Source organism: Dryas octopetala, chromosome 2 (genome assembly GCF_963921425.1).
Source record: "Dryas octopetala chromosome 2, drDryOcto1.1, whole genome shotgun sequence".
NCBI classification, from domain to species: Eukaryota; Viridiplantae; Streptophyta; class Magnoliopsida; order Rosales; family Rosaceae; genus Dryas; species Dryas octopetala.
The window spans coordinates 559,747-574,976 of record NC_141367.1 but is presented as its reverse complement, the minus strand read 5'-3'; the positions used below and the strand labels follow the sequence as shown (position 1 = coordinate 574,976).

The 15,230-nt window shown below is 37.1% G+C and overlaps 2 pseudogenes; both read right to left on the bottom strand.

Annotated features, from left to right (window-relative positions):
• Positions 1-10,652: 10,652 nt before the first annotated feature.
• Positions 10,653-11,405, bottom strand: LOC147292315 (secreted RxLR effector protein 161 pseudogene; annotated as a pseudogene).
• Positions 11,406-12,169: 764 nt separating this feature from the next.
• Positions 12,170-14,507, bottom strand: LOC147292314 (uncharacterized; annotated as a pseudogene).
• Positions 14,508-15,230: the final 723 nt, after the last annotated feature.

Genomic DNA, 15,230 nt, shown 5'->3' with positions numbered 1-15,230 from the left:
GAGCCTTATCACACACTTTGCACTTTGCCTTCCCAGTGTCACCTCCTGGTCTCAAATTAGATTGAACCTTGTTATCCCATTTCTTGGGTTTTCCCTTCTAACTCTTGAAGTTTCGTTTTCCCCCATCATGATTGTGAGATTTTGCTTGATTGTTCTGTCCTTTGGAGCCAATACTCATACTAGCAAAGGCCCTTTCCACCTTCTCATCATCTTCTTTATGCCTGCTTAGCCTTAACTCATAGCTTTTGAGAGAGGCAAAGATTTCATTTACAGACACAGAATTTAAGTCACTGGTTCTTTCAAGTACCACACACATAGGATCATAGACCTTAGTTACACTGATTAAGACCTTCTGCACCATTCTTTGTTGAGACAAACATTCACCATATTTTTCCATTTGGTTAGTTAAATCAAAGAAACGAGTAGAGTATTCAGATAAGGCTTCACTCTCCCTCATTCTCATATATTCAAACTCCTTCCTCAGACTTTGCAATTTAACTGACCTGGATTGTTCATCACCATGATACTCTGTTTGTAGAAGATCCCAAGCTCCCTTTGCAGTGTCTTGGTTGATAATCCGAGAGAAAATCTCTTTGGATACAGCCCCTTGAATGATGCCCAATGCCTTTGCATCTTTCATATTCTGCTCCTCCATGTAAGCTTCCAGTTCATCCTCCTCATCGATGCTGGATTCTCCTTCCTTCTTAGTCTTCTCCTTTTTCTTCTTTGGTTCTGGAATTGTAATTCCCTTTTCTACTAACTTCCAGATGCCATGTGACTTGAAGATAGTCACCATGCGCACCTTCCAGAATTCGTACTCAGTACCATCAAAAATGGGAGCCCGTAGCTCACCACTCCCAGACCCAGCCATGCCTAGATCTAGATGGTTTTGCACCTCTGCTTTACTCTAGCTCACACACACAGTACAACGCCCAGTCACAGAACCAACCTGGGCTCTGATACCATGTTGGATTTGCTGTATATGGTACCTGGAATGTAACCAGGAATGTAGGCTAAAGTGTACAGAGGGTTACAGAGAGGATTTCAGAGCAATGAGAGAGAGAAGAAGTAGGTACACGAAAAAGTTATGCTCATGTATGCAAGATGCACACACCAGCAAGCTATATTCCATTCCAAGAATTCTGTTATACAAAATGACACAGTAGCAGCCTTAAGACCGTTGCCACACACACGAGCCTATGAGCTCTTACAGCAATACAAACATCACCCTATGAGGCAATGCCAACTAAGCAACGACATTTTAATTAACTAACTAAAACAGAAAACTTGGTTATCAGGCAAATGCCTTAATTAACTCTAATAAGGCACATACCAATGGAAGCACAAGATGGAAATTTTTTTCGAACATGCTGAATTAATTTTACAACCTGATGCATATTTGTATCCATATATCTGCATAATTGCTGCCTTCTCAGGTGGAGCACCTGCATTTTTAGGTTTTCTCCGTGATGAAAATCCAGCATGATGCATATTTCTTCAGAAAACATAACAAAATTAACCTGGCCTGCCCCAAGAATAATGAATAATAACCTCATGTCACGAGCAGCACCCCTTACAACAAGGCGAAAATCCCACTTCAGACCAACGAACTTGGCATATATATTTCTACATATATGAAAGACTAAGTGAGCATTTTTATTAACTAAATAACTGCATATTACTCAATCTATTGCTTATCAAAGGAAGCTAGAATTAAAAGTAAGGTTTATTTGCGTCAATGCCCCTGAAAGTAACTTCGATTTTCACTTTGCCCCTTGAAACTTCATTCCTCTTACTTTACTCCTAAAGTTTACAAAATATCATATTTCGTCAAGTCATTACTTACTTCGTCAAAAAGACCTACGTGGCTGCCTAAATGGCATGAATGAGCCTTTTAATATTATTTAAGATGCCTACGTGACTCTCTCTATCTCTATCTCTTCCCCTGTCTTCTTCTCTTTCTTTCTCTTCCCCTCATTATTTCTCTTTCTCTGTCGTGTCTGCCCAGATCCACAATACCCACCATACAAACCAAGCAAACCTTCATCAACCACTATCCTCACCTTTCCCACTAGCCAGCCCGACCATCCTCGCCGACCGACAAGCCTTTTTTCCTCTCTCTCTCACTCCCCCCTCCCCCTCCAATCAAGCCACCACACACCAGCAGAGCAAATCAACTGTAGCCTTCAATGAGCAAAACCAGTCGACTCTCGTAAGTCCATGACCTGCTTACTCACAACAAACCCAGCCACCGCCCTCCCCTCCTCCAGCGACCACTCCATCCATCTCTCTCTCTCTTCTTTGAGTTTTTCTAGATCGATCTGAAAATAAAAGCCTTTTTTATTTGTCGTTGTGTGGGAGCTAGGGTGGGGTGAAGAACAGTGGAGGTGCTCTGCCATGGTGGGAGATGTGGGCTGTTGGGTTTGGGAAAAAGTGGGAGAGAAGGTCGTGGGTGGGAGAGTTTTGGTGTTTTTTCTTTGTTTTTTAAATTTCTTTCAGTTTTTTTAGTTTTTAATTAAATTTTAATTTTGTTTTACACATGGCATTTATAGACCAAATGTTCATCCACATAAGCACCACATTAATTTTTTTGACGGAGCAAGTAATAGATTTGATGAAATATGATATTTTATAAAGTTCGAGGGGTAAAGTGGGAGGAATAAAGTAGTAGGGGGCAAAGTCAAAATCGAAGTTACTTTCTAAAGGCATTAGCGCGAATAAGCCTAAAAGTAACAGTTTACCAACAAGAGTCTCATTGTCCCTTATAACAGCATCATGGCTATCAATTTCCTTTCCAAACTCTGTCTTCAAAATATCTCCTGAATTTCCAACAACTGCACAAGTACGGAATTGCCGAGGATGAAAAGATGGCTTTGCTGGTACTATCAAATTAAGGTGCTATTCACAAAATGTCATATTGTAGCATTTATTTGCTCCCCTACAACCAACAAAACAAAGGTAAAGCCTCCACGTTCTATAATCGCCTCACGTTCTATAATCTAATGACAGAAAGGAACCAAGGGTCTGAAAGATATGATGTTCACAACCATACAATTGGTCGATAATATGTGCAGTGAGACCAAGCCCTCTGTTTGCCTACATTTAGTTTAACTTGGTAAAGAATTCATCGACCATAAAACCCACAAATATTTAACAAAAATACATCCCAAGACTCCTCTAAGCAAGCAGGATACAATCCCTTGTAGATTCAGAGGAGCTAGCATCACCCTAGTCATGAAAATAACATATTTAAAATTAAGCACCCATAAATTAAAAGATTCATACAAACCAACCACCCCTTCCCCCACTGCCCCCAAAAACAATTTGCAGTGTATGTCCACCTTTTTAGAACCCTAGATACCTAGATCTATTCCTAGATCTGTAGCATGGTTAGAAAATATATACCACAACTTCCCTGGAAAAACTTATGATAAGAAAAATCCTAACAACTAAAAATCCACAGAATTTACCTAGAATGATGTGCTCCAGGATCGACTATGAACTCTATGAATTTTGAAAGATTTCAGACTTCTCTGCTAGGAAATTCGCGATTAATCATCAATAAATGGGTTTTAAATTGGGGTGATGAGTCAGTGGAGTACGCAGCTGAGGAAGATGGCCAGAGAAAAGCTCATGGGGCTGTGAAATCACAGCTAAGGCTTTGAGAAGGGGAGAAGATACACCTGAACGAGAGTGCAGAGATGCGTGAAGATGATGAACAAGATGTTAAACTTTATGTTAAAGTTGTTTATTTTTAATAAACGTGGTTGCCTAAAGTTAGTGGGTTGGTATTACCTAGTCTATAGGAGAATCCCTAGTTTGTAGGAGTCATGGTTAGTCTGTTCTTTCATGATTGTGAACGTGGGATGTGGTTCCACAAAATCTGCAAAGTGCAGAAGCTTTTTTTTTCTATTTAAGTTGTAAACTTTCATTTATTTAATTAAATCAAGTTGAAGTCTTTTAGTCAAGACTTTTGTTCAACGATCAGATATTTTTTCTTTAGGCTTCAAATTCTCCAACAGTTGGTATAAGAGCCTCCATTCCTTATAGTAGCAAGCACCCATGGCATCTGACAAACTAGCAGAGAGCTTTGTTCAGCCAGCCATACCTCGCTTTGATGGTCATTATGATCACTGGAGCCTGTAGATGGAGAATTTCCTAAGGTCCAAAGAGTATTGGGATCTTATGGAAACGAGATTTGATGTATCGGAAAAAGGAGTTGTTGTGTCATCGCAACAACAACGGAAGCTTGATGATCTAAGGCTAAATGATTTAAAGGTGAAAAACTATCTATTCCAGGCAATTGATCGTGCAATTTTGGAAACCATTCTCCAAAAGGACACATCCAATCATATTTGGGACTCCATGAAGAAGAAATACAAAGGATCCGCAAGAGTGAAGTGTGCACAGCTTCAGGCTTTAAGGAAAGATTTTGAGACTCTTCAAATGAAAAGTGGAGAATCTGTCACTGAGTACGTATTTCGGATGAGTAATGGGGATTGCAAACAAAATGCGAATCCATGGTGACAAAATTGACGATGGTGCCATAGTTGAGAAAATCCTGAGATCTATGGCTCCAAAGTTTGATTATATTGTTTGCACTATTGAGGAGTCAAACAATACTGATGAGATGTCAATTGATGAGCTGCAAAGCTCCTTACTGGTCCATGAACATAAGCTGAATTGGGGCACCTCAGAAGAGTAGACTTTGAAAGCTTCTACCTTTGCTGAATCCTCATGTTCAAGAGGAAGAGGTTGAAGTAGAGGTAGAGGAAGAGGAAAAGGTGGTCAAGAAAATAGAGATGGAAGCAGACAACATTGGAATTACAAGAGAGATGATGATGATCACTCCCAGAGTAGAGGAAAAGAACACGTTGACAAGTCCAAGATTGAGTGCTACAGGTGTGGCAATTATGAGCATTATCACAATGAATGCTATACAAAGATTCCAAAAGACAAAGAAAAGGGAGAGAAGTCAAACTTTGTTGAGAAAAGGGAAGAAGAGACACTCTTGATGGCCTTTCATGTCAAGGAGGAGCTTGAGTCAGATGTTTGGTATGTTGACACTGCTGCAACAATCATATGAGTGGTAGTAAGTCTTCTTTCTCCTTTTTAAATGAAGACTTTCATACTACTGTGAGTTTTGGTGATTGTTTTACTGTGAATGTGATGGGAAATGGTGATATTCAGATTGGAACTAAGAATGATTTTGTAGAAACAATCTCAAATGTCTTTTATGTCCCTAATTTAAAGACTAATTTATTGAGTGCTGGTCAATTACAAGAAAAAGGATTATATTATAACAATTCATAAAGATGCATGTGAGATCTATGATCTAGCAAGAGGTGCAATTGTTGTGATTCAGATGTTGTCCAACAAATTGTTTCCATTGAAAATCAAGACTGTACAAGCTTGCTTGGTGGCTAAGAAGAACGATTTATCTTGGCTTTGGCATTACCGTTATGGGCACTTGAATTTTAATAGCCTAAGAATACTTCATCATAAAAAAAAAAATAGTGACAGGCCTCCCCATGATCACTCATCCATCCAAAGTTTGTGAAAGTTCTGTTGTTAGCAAACAATACTGTGATCCATTCCCAAAAGGAAAGACTTGGAGAGCTTATAACCTGCTGGAGTTAGTGCATTCAAACATCTGTGGTCCTATCAATCAAATATCAAATGGTAAAAAGAAATATTTTTTTTATTTTATCAATGATTTTAACCAGAAAGCATGGGTGTATTTTTTGTAGGAAAAATCAGAGGCTTTTAATACATTTAAAAGCTTCAAAGCCCTTGTTGAGAATGAAACTGGAAGAACCATTAAGACTCTTCGAACTGATCGTAGTGGAGAATATTGCTCAAAGGAGTTTGAAGTCTTTTGTAATAAGCAAGGCATTAGAAGGCAATTCACAGCTGCATACATATACACCTCAGCAAAACGGTGTATTAGAGAGGAAGAATAGAACCATCCTTAACATGATTAGAAGCTTACTAGTCAAAGGGAAAATTCCAAAGAAGTTTTGACCTGAGGCAGTGTTGTGGTTCATTCATGTTTTGAACAGAAGTCCTACTTTTTCTGTCAAAAGCATGAAGCCCAAGGAAGCCTGGAGTGGAAGGAAACCAGCAATAGATCACTTTAAGCTGTTTGGGTGCATAGCATATGCACACATTCCAGATGAGAAGAGGAAAAATCTTGATGACAAGGGTGAGAAGTGCGTCTTTCTTGGAGTGAGTGAACACTCCAACGCATACAAATTGTTCAACCCAATTACTGAAAGATAATTACTAGTCGTGATGTGGTGTTTGCTGAGGAAAGAATGTGGGATTGGACTGAAAATGATTCAGGACATCAGCAGATTCTAGTTGATTTTGATGAAGCAGACAATGGGACTAATCTGCAACAGCAATCCCATGATGAAATCCCGCCAAGTTCTTCTAGAGTTGCACCAGCAAATGAGCAGCCACCAGAAAACCAACGTCCAAGAAAAAGACCAGCTTGGATGTTTGACTATGTAAGAGGAGATGAACTCTCTGATGATGATACTACTGCTCACTTTGCATTGTTTGCAGATTGTGATCCTATCACATTTGAGGAAGCTATCAAAGATGCCAAATGGCAAAAGGCAATGGATGTTGAGATTAAATCCATTGAGAAAAATGACACATGGGAGTTGACTAACTTGCCCAAAGGACATAAAACAATTTGCATGAAATGGGTTTTTAAAACAAAGTTGAATGAGAAAGGTGAGATAGACAAGCACAAGGCTCGTTTGGTGTCAAAGGGATACAAGCACAAGTGTGGTATTGATTACAAGGAAGTGTTTGCTCTAGTTGCAAGACAAGATACTATTCGACTGGTAATCTTTTTCGCTGCTCAAAACTCTTGGCCTATTTTTAAATTAGATGAAAAATATGCTTTCTTACATGGTGAACTGTAAGAACAAGTGTACATAGATTAGCCCACAAATTATGTGCAGCAAGGTAATAAGGAAAAAGTTTATAGATTGAAGAAAGCACTATCTGGGTTGAAACAAGCACCACGAGCTTGGTACAGCCGTGTAGATGCTTATTTTGCTAAACAAGGTTTTGAAAAATGTCCGTATGAGCATACATTGTATGTTAAGGTTGGAAGGGAAGGTAAAATGCTTATTGTATGCTTATATGTTGATGATCTGATCTACACAAGGAGTGGTGAGGATATGTTTGAGATGTTTTAAAAAAATCTATGATGGCTGAGTTTGAAATGACAGATTTGGGATTAATGCACTACTTTCTTGGCATAGAAGTAGTACAATTAGAAGCTGGAAATTTTGTTTGTCAAAGAAAATATGTCCAGGATGTTTTGAAAAGGTTTCAGATGATCAATTGCAATTCAGTTGGAACAGGATTGAAGCTGAGTCAAGATCCTGATAGCGAGAGAGTTGACAGCACTCATTTCAAGCAAATAGTTGAAAAGTCTAATGTATCTGGCTTCAATAAGGCCTGACATCATGCATGTTGTTAGTTTTATAAGTCGATATATGGAAAATCCAACTGAGATACATCTCAGGGCAGCAAAGAGAATTTTTCGTTATTTGAAGGGCACAACTAATTTTGGGATCCTTTATAAAAAAGGAAGAAAGCCAAGTTTCTTATGTTTTACTGACTGTGATTATGCAAGTGACATTGATGATCGTAAAAGCACTTCTGGTAATGTGTTTTTGATGAGTTCTGGTGCTATTTTGTGGTTATCAAAGTAGCAGGAAATTGTGACATTATCCACTACTGAAGCTGAGTTTGTTGCAGCTACTTCGTGTTCCTGTCAAGCTATTTGGCTGAGAAGGATGCTTGAAGTTCTTGGTCATCAGCAGTAAAGTCCAACAACAATTTATTGTGACAATGTTTCTGCCATTAAGCTTTCAAAGAATCTTGTTATGCATGGGAGGAGCAAACATATTGATGTTAGATATTATTTCTTGCGTGATCTATGCAAAAATAGTGTGATTGAATTGAAGTTCTGTAGAAGTGAAAATCAAGTTGCTGATATCATGATGAAACCTCTCAAACAACCAGTATTCGAGAAGCTCCGAGATATGCTTAGAGTTTGTTCCTCACAAAATGTTGTTCAAAGGAGGGCACACGCCAAGGACTGAAAATGATGTTCATCCCTAAACTATTTTTCTGCATAAATCAATTTAAGGGAATGTGTTAAGATTTATGTTAAAGTTGTTTATTTTTAATAAACATGGTTGCCTATAGTTAGTGGGTTGGTATTACCTAGTCTATAGGAGAATCCCTAGTTTGTAGGAGTCATGGTTAGTCTGTTCTTTCATGATTGTGAACGTGAGATGTGGTTCCACAAAATCTGCAAAGTGCAGTAGCTTTGTTTTTCTATTTAAGTTGTAAACTTTCATTTATTTAATTAAATCAAGTTGAAATCTTTTAGTCAAGACTTTTGTTTAACAATCAGATATTTTTTTCTTTAGCCTAAAAATTCTCCAACACAGGAGTGCAGAGATGGGCGATTTGTGTATATCTCGATCTTCAATCGATATGTGCTGATATTAGGGTAGAGATGAGCAATGAGGAATGGGCGGAGATGATGAGGACTAAGAGCGAGGGATGACGTCGGGAGACGCAGGATGAGGACAGAGATGGAGATAGAGATGGAGATGGAGATGGAGATGGAGATGGAGATGGAGATGCGTGATGGTGAAGTCTTAGTGTTGTGAGGATGGAGATGGAGATCGGAGAAGTATGAGTGTTGTGGCCTCAGTGTGTGAATGTGGGTGAAGTCAGAGGGCTTTGACCCAAAAAGACTTAACGCGGTCATGCGCTTTGTCAAATACAAAGACTCGCAAAATTTTTTATTTTTGTGTACGTAACTTGTCCAACACAATGGTTTTGCCTAATACTATTGTCTTTAATAATTTAGGAAAAATCATCCGACCAAATACCATTGGATAATATACCATTATATTATAGTTTAAAAAAAATTGTTATATAATAAATTAAGATAACAATAAAACTATGAACCGTTGTCTATTTATATTATTGTTGTGGTGCTGCAAGTTGCCTTAACTAAGCACAAAAGTACCAAACACCTACCAGGTTATTAAAACACCTACCCATCTATATGTTGAGTAAAGAGATTTCAATCTATATACTTAAGAACATGGTAACATATGACATAACTTTCTGAAAAAAATAAGTAAAGATACTTCAGTGGCCGGAGATGTACAGCCAAAGCCGTAGAAATTAAGCTCCTAAAACCAAACCAATAAATCCAAGAACACTAGCATACTTGATAAAACTAAACACCTCAAAAAACATAAAAGGAAACAAAAATACCTTAGTTAAAGTTGCTACTCCACTCATCCTCTGCATAAAATTTGACGCTACACTCTTAGCTATAACAATGATGTGTGCTCGTCGTGCATATCAATTTTGGTAAAACTTCTCAAAGAATTAATTTTCAAAAGCTCCTAAATTTCTTCATATCCAGATTTACCATAAACTTTTCCAAACTCTAGGCCTTTTTGTGTTAACCATACAGCTATATGAATTAAACACTCACCTGAATTCACCACAACAACATCCATAGCTTAGATGTTGAGTCAGGTCCTTCTCTGCAATAGTCGAGACCTTCCTAGCACTGGCAGACGTTAGCACAATTTACTTAATGGGAGTAACTAGATATATGCGTGCTCTTAATGCAAGGGAATCTTTGACCTTATATAGTGTGTGGCTGCCTAAGAGTCTAACCCATAACTAAACTCAATAGCACAGCCAAATCCAATAAGAACACTAATACGTTGTCCTATAAACAATAGGAATCCCTTAGCCTTTTAGTAAACCAAATTAATTCACTTAAATCCTTATAGGCTTCCAGGTAATATTCTAATAGAACTCCTAATCATTGACTTAGATGCAATCCTATTCCAACTATGAAACCACAGCAAGATGATGTCGAGTACAATCCCAATTAACATTCTCCCACTTGGTTGAATAGGCTATAAGGCAACTACTGCAATGATCCTTTAGTGCACAAAAGTTCTACTGAATAAAAAATTCATGCATGTCTCTTGTCAGAAACAACACATTACATAGAGTTTTAAAAGCTTTTAGACTAACAAATTATCCTGAGCTTTAAGAACTACACATGTAACAGACCATTTCTACATAAGACTCCATCAAGACAATGGAAAACAAAATGATTAATGTATCTGAATAAAGTGGTTGTTTAAATGCATATGAAAATGCACAACATATAAAATCATTTTGTCAGATCCTTCCTTATCAGATTCGAAAGAACCTGCCTTATACCAAACCCTAAACCCTAAACCCTATATAACTTATAATGCAGTCAAATAACTCTTAACGAACTTTTATTCAGTAAAGTAAAAGGTAAAAACTCAGCATGCTTTCTTGAACTGAATAAACTTCATAACATTTCTAACAATCTTTACTGCAAGCAAAACTTTAACATCATCCAAAATTGACTAGAACTAAAAAACATAAACAAGGAAATAATGAAACATAACAAAGGCTCCCACTAACTTAGCAGATCAAAACCAGAAAATAAACCCATACTGGTAACATGCCTATGAAAAACAGAATTGGGCAAGCCTTTGTTAAGTGGATCTGCCACTATCAAGTATGTTCCAATATGATCAATTCGAGTGAAACTTGAGCTCTAAATGCTTAGTACCTGATGATCTTTTATTATTCTTGGCGAAGTCAACTACTGCACTATTGTCACACCACAGCTGAATTGGTCTTTCAATATCTGCTATTACTCTTAAGCTTGAAACAAAATTCCTTAACCACACAACTTGAATAGTTGCCTCATAACATGCCACAAACTCAGCATGCATAGTAGATGTAGCAATAGTTGACGGTTTGACACTTTTCCAAGAAATAGCACCTCCTGCAAACAAAAATACATAATTGCTTGTTAACTTCTTTGAATCTAAACATCCAACAAAATCAGAGTCTGTGTAACCAACTATTTCTAACTCTTGGCTTCTTTTATAGCACATCTTATAGTCCTTTGTCCTTTGCAGATATCTCATCACTTTCTTTGCTGCAACCCAATGTGCTAGACCAGGGTTCAATTGAAATCTACCAAGCACTGAGATTGAAAAAGAAATGTCTGGCCTTGTGCAGACTTGTGCATATGTTAGGCTTCCGACAAGAGAAGCATAAGGCCTTGATTGCATCTCATATTTCTCCTTTTTAGTAAGTGGACACTGTTTCGTACTTAATTTATCTCCTTTCCCCATAGGTAAGTCAGTACTTATACAATTGCTCATGTTAAACCTTTTTAGTATTCTTTCTATATATCCATTCTGAGATAAGGCCAAAATCCCTTTTTCTCTGTCTAGAGAAATCTCAATCCCTAGTACATAAGATGCCTCTCCCATATCTTTCATGTCAAAACTTTTGGACAAAAAGGTCTTGGTATGATTTAGTAAGGTTAGGTTGGTGCTAGCTAAGAGGATATCATCAACATAAAGTATGAGAAACATAAAATGCCTCCCACTAACCTTGACATAGATACACTCATCTACTGAATTCTCAACAAAACCATAAGACTTTATAACTTCTGCAAACTTAAGATAGCAGTGTCTTGATGCTTGTTTTAAACCATAGATAGATTTCTTCAGTTTGCATACTAAACTCTCTCTCTCTCTCCCTCTTCTTCAAATAAATCCCCATTCAAGAATGCTGTCTGAACATCCATCTGATGTAGAAACAAGTATAATGTGCCACCATTGCCATAACTAGCCTAAAGGAATCCTTTGCTGAAACTAGTGAGTAAGTTTCATTGTAATCCACTCCCTCTAGCTTGTTGAGTGAATCCTTTAGCAACGAGTCTTGCCTTATAACATTCAATCTGCCTCTTAGAATCTTTCTTGGTTTTAAACACCCACTTAGACCCTATAGGCTTAACACCAAATGGTAAATCGACCAATACCCATACACTATTTTTCTTCATTGAGTCAATTTATGATTTTATGGCTCCCAACCATTGTTCATTAATCTCACTTAGCATTGCTTCTTTAAAAGTGTTAGGGTCATCTTGATTGCCATGTTCTCCATTTTCAACTTCATGCATATAAATTTCATAATCATTAGACAGTGTAGGTTTTCTAGTTCTAGTCGATTTCCTAACTGAGGTATGGTCTCAGTTTAGAGCTGCATTGTCAGACAAATGGTCAGTAACAACTTGTTGGTCATGTATGGTTTCTAAGGGTTGAGGTTCTATAGGTTCTTCAGTGCTTTTCGGATCAAAATTGGCAATATCAGTGGGAACAATAAGCTCTTTTTTACTTCTAGTTTGTTGATCTGTTTGTGATATATCTTCTATTTCATCAAAAATAAAATCATTAGTATCAAATGTATCAGCAGGATTTTCAAGAAACTTCACTCTCCTTGTTTCAACAAATCGAGTAGTGTGTTGAGGACAATAGAACCTATAGCCTTAGTTCTTTTAGGGTAACCTACGAAAAAACAACTTACTGTCTTAGGGTCTAACTTCTTTTCTGTAGGATTGTAAACTCTTGCTTCTGCTTTATAGCCCCATATGCTCAAATGATTTAAGCTAGGTTTCCTTTTAAACCATATCTCATAAGGAGTTGAAGTCACTGCCTTGGAAGGTGCCCTATTGAGTAAATAATTTGATGTTCTAACTACCTCACCCCATAAAAAATTAGGTAGATTTGTGGTACAAGTCATACACCTAACCATCTCAGTTAAAGTCCTATTTAATTCGTCTTTCAGAGACTCCATTTTGTTCAGGTGTACCAAGGTTTGTATATTGAGCCACAATTCCATTTTGTTGCAGAAACTTTGCAAAGGCGCTAGGATGTCTACCAGCTTTATTATATTTTTCATACTATTCGCCCCCTCTGTCTGACCTTACCACTTTGATTTTTAAGTCCAATTGATTTTCAACTTCAGCTTTATAAATTTTAAAAGCTTCCAAGGTACTTGATTTTCATATATATAATAGGTAAATATAACCAAAACGTAAGTGATCATTAGTGAAAGTTATAAAATACCTGAAACCATCATGTGTTGGTTTTGGGAATGGTCCACAGATATCAGTATGCACTAGTTTAAGCAAATTTTCACTCCTTATGGCGCCTTTCTTTTTCTTATTTACCATTTTTCCTTTGATGCATTCAATGCAAGCTAGTGTCAAAATTTTCATTATCCAATTCTGGTAAGGCTTCACTTTTAATTAGCTTTCGAATTCTATCAAGTCCAATGTGTCCTAACCTTTTATGCCATAGCTTAGATGAGGTTTCTTTTGATATATTTCTGTTAATACATGTTGTATTGCAGACAATGGTATTCGAATGTTTTAAACATAAACTGAACATGTCACCAGAAAGCAATCCATTTCCAACTAAAACTTGATCTTGTTATATAGAAAAACCAGAAGTATCAAACATAAACTTAAAGCTGGATTTAATAAGCCTACTAATAGAAACTAAATTCCTTCTCATAGAAGGTACATAAACTACATCAACTAAATCCAAAAGCAATACTGATTCCAGCTCCAATCTGACAACTCCTATGAACTTGACATCAACCTTCATGCCATTTCCTACAAACACAGCAACCTCATCCTTGCTTGGCTCCTTCTTGCTTATGAATCACTGCAAGGTATTGGACACATGGATGGTAGCACCACTGTAAAGCCACCACAAATCACTAGCAACATCAACTAAATTAGATTCAAAACATACTAGAGCTTGATTTAAATTACCTTTAGCCTTTTGTTTGTCTAACCACTTCTTGTACCTGTTATAGTTTCTTTTAAGATGACCAAATTTCCTGTAAAAATAACATTGCATCCCAAGTGGTTTGGTGGACTGTGGGTTGTCGGTTCGTTTGGGAAGGTTAGGAATGTTAGAAGGATTTGCAGCTATAGCCTTGCCTTTGTTTTTGTTGTTGTTCTTAGGACCAAATGCCCTACCATTCTGCACAAAATTCACAGCTCTCTCTGCCTTATTCTTCTTAATCTCCTTCTCCTCAATCACACAAAGAGCAATCAACTCATTTAAGTTCCATTTCTCCTTCTATGCATTGTAAGAGCTCTTCAACTGAGTATATTCACTTGGCAGTGAATTCAATGCCAAATGTACCAGATAGGCATCACTCATTGTCACCTCTAACTCATTCAGTTTTGTTCCAGCTTCAATAAGGCCCATAATATGTTCCCTGACACTCCCATCACCATTAAACTTAGCATTGGATAAGACACTCATTAGTGTAGAAATCTCTGCTTTTTCTGATTCTTTGAATTTTTCTTCAACTAATGCAAGATATGCCTTTGCTTTATCTGATTCAGGAATAGCACCTCTCACTGAATCAGACATTGATCTCTTCATGATCATCCTATTAGCCTTAGTCCATTTTTCATGTTTGACCCTCACAGATGGATCAATCCATTCACCTTCAATCTCAACATGTTCTGGTGGTGCATCTTCTCTCAGGGCTATGTCAAGATCCATCAACCCAAGAACTATTTCAAGATCAGCTTTCCACTTCTTGAAATTGTTACCAGTCAAAGTTTGGATGGAATTGAAATTCAAAGAAGAATTCATAACTGTAAATTTTAAAACAAAATATCAACCTTAATTCCCAGAAAACTTTATGAACATAATCAACTCACACCTATAGGCTGAGAGTAGACCATGTCTTAGCACTAGATTATAGAATTACATATATATGTTTCCCTTAAAAATTTTCCCACATCTATGGATAGAAGGAAGAGCTTTGCAAACCTTTGTAACTTTATTATCTATGCTAGCCACTATCAAACTGACCACAGTGACATAATGATCACTTATGAGCAGAAAATTGTTTCACTTGTCATGTTTCGATGGTGCAATTTGACCAGTGTTCTTGGTTTAGAGCCTTTTAAAAAAAATTTAAGTTGCGAGACGCTCTCGCTTACCTGATTCAAAAGCCTCTAAACTTTGATCATAGCTTCCAGATACGTGTACATATGACAATAATCTTGTGATCAACATATATATATGTATATCTAACATTCAAATCATATAACCAGATAATTTGAAGTAAATGAGACAATTTATTATACACCCTGAATTTTAGATAGTAACATGACAAACATCAAGATTATTGATGATAAAAAATTAAAACTTGCAGTACATGAAAAAAAAAAAAAAGTTCATGTAAAAACAAGAATATCATCAATTGCACAAGATCAA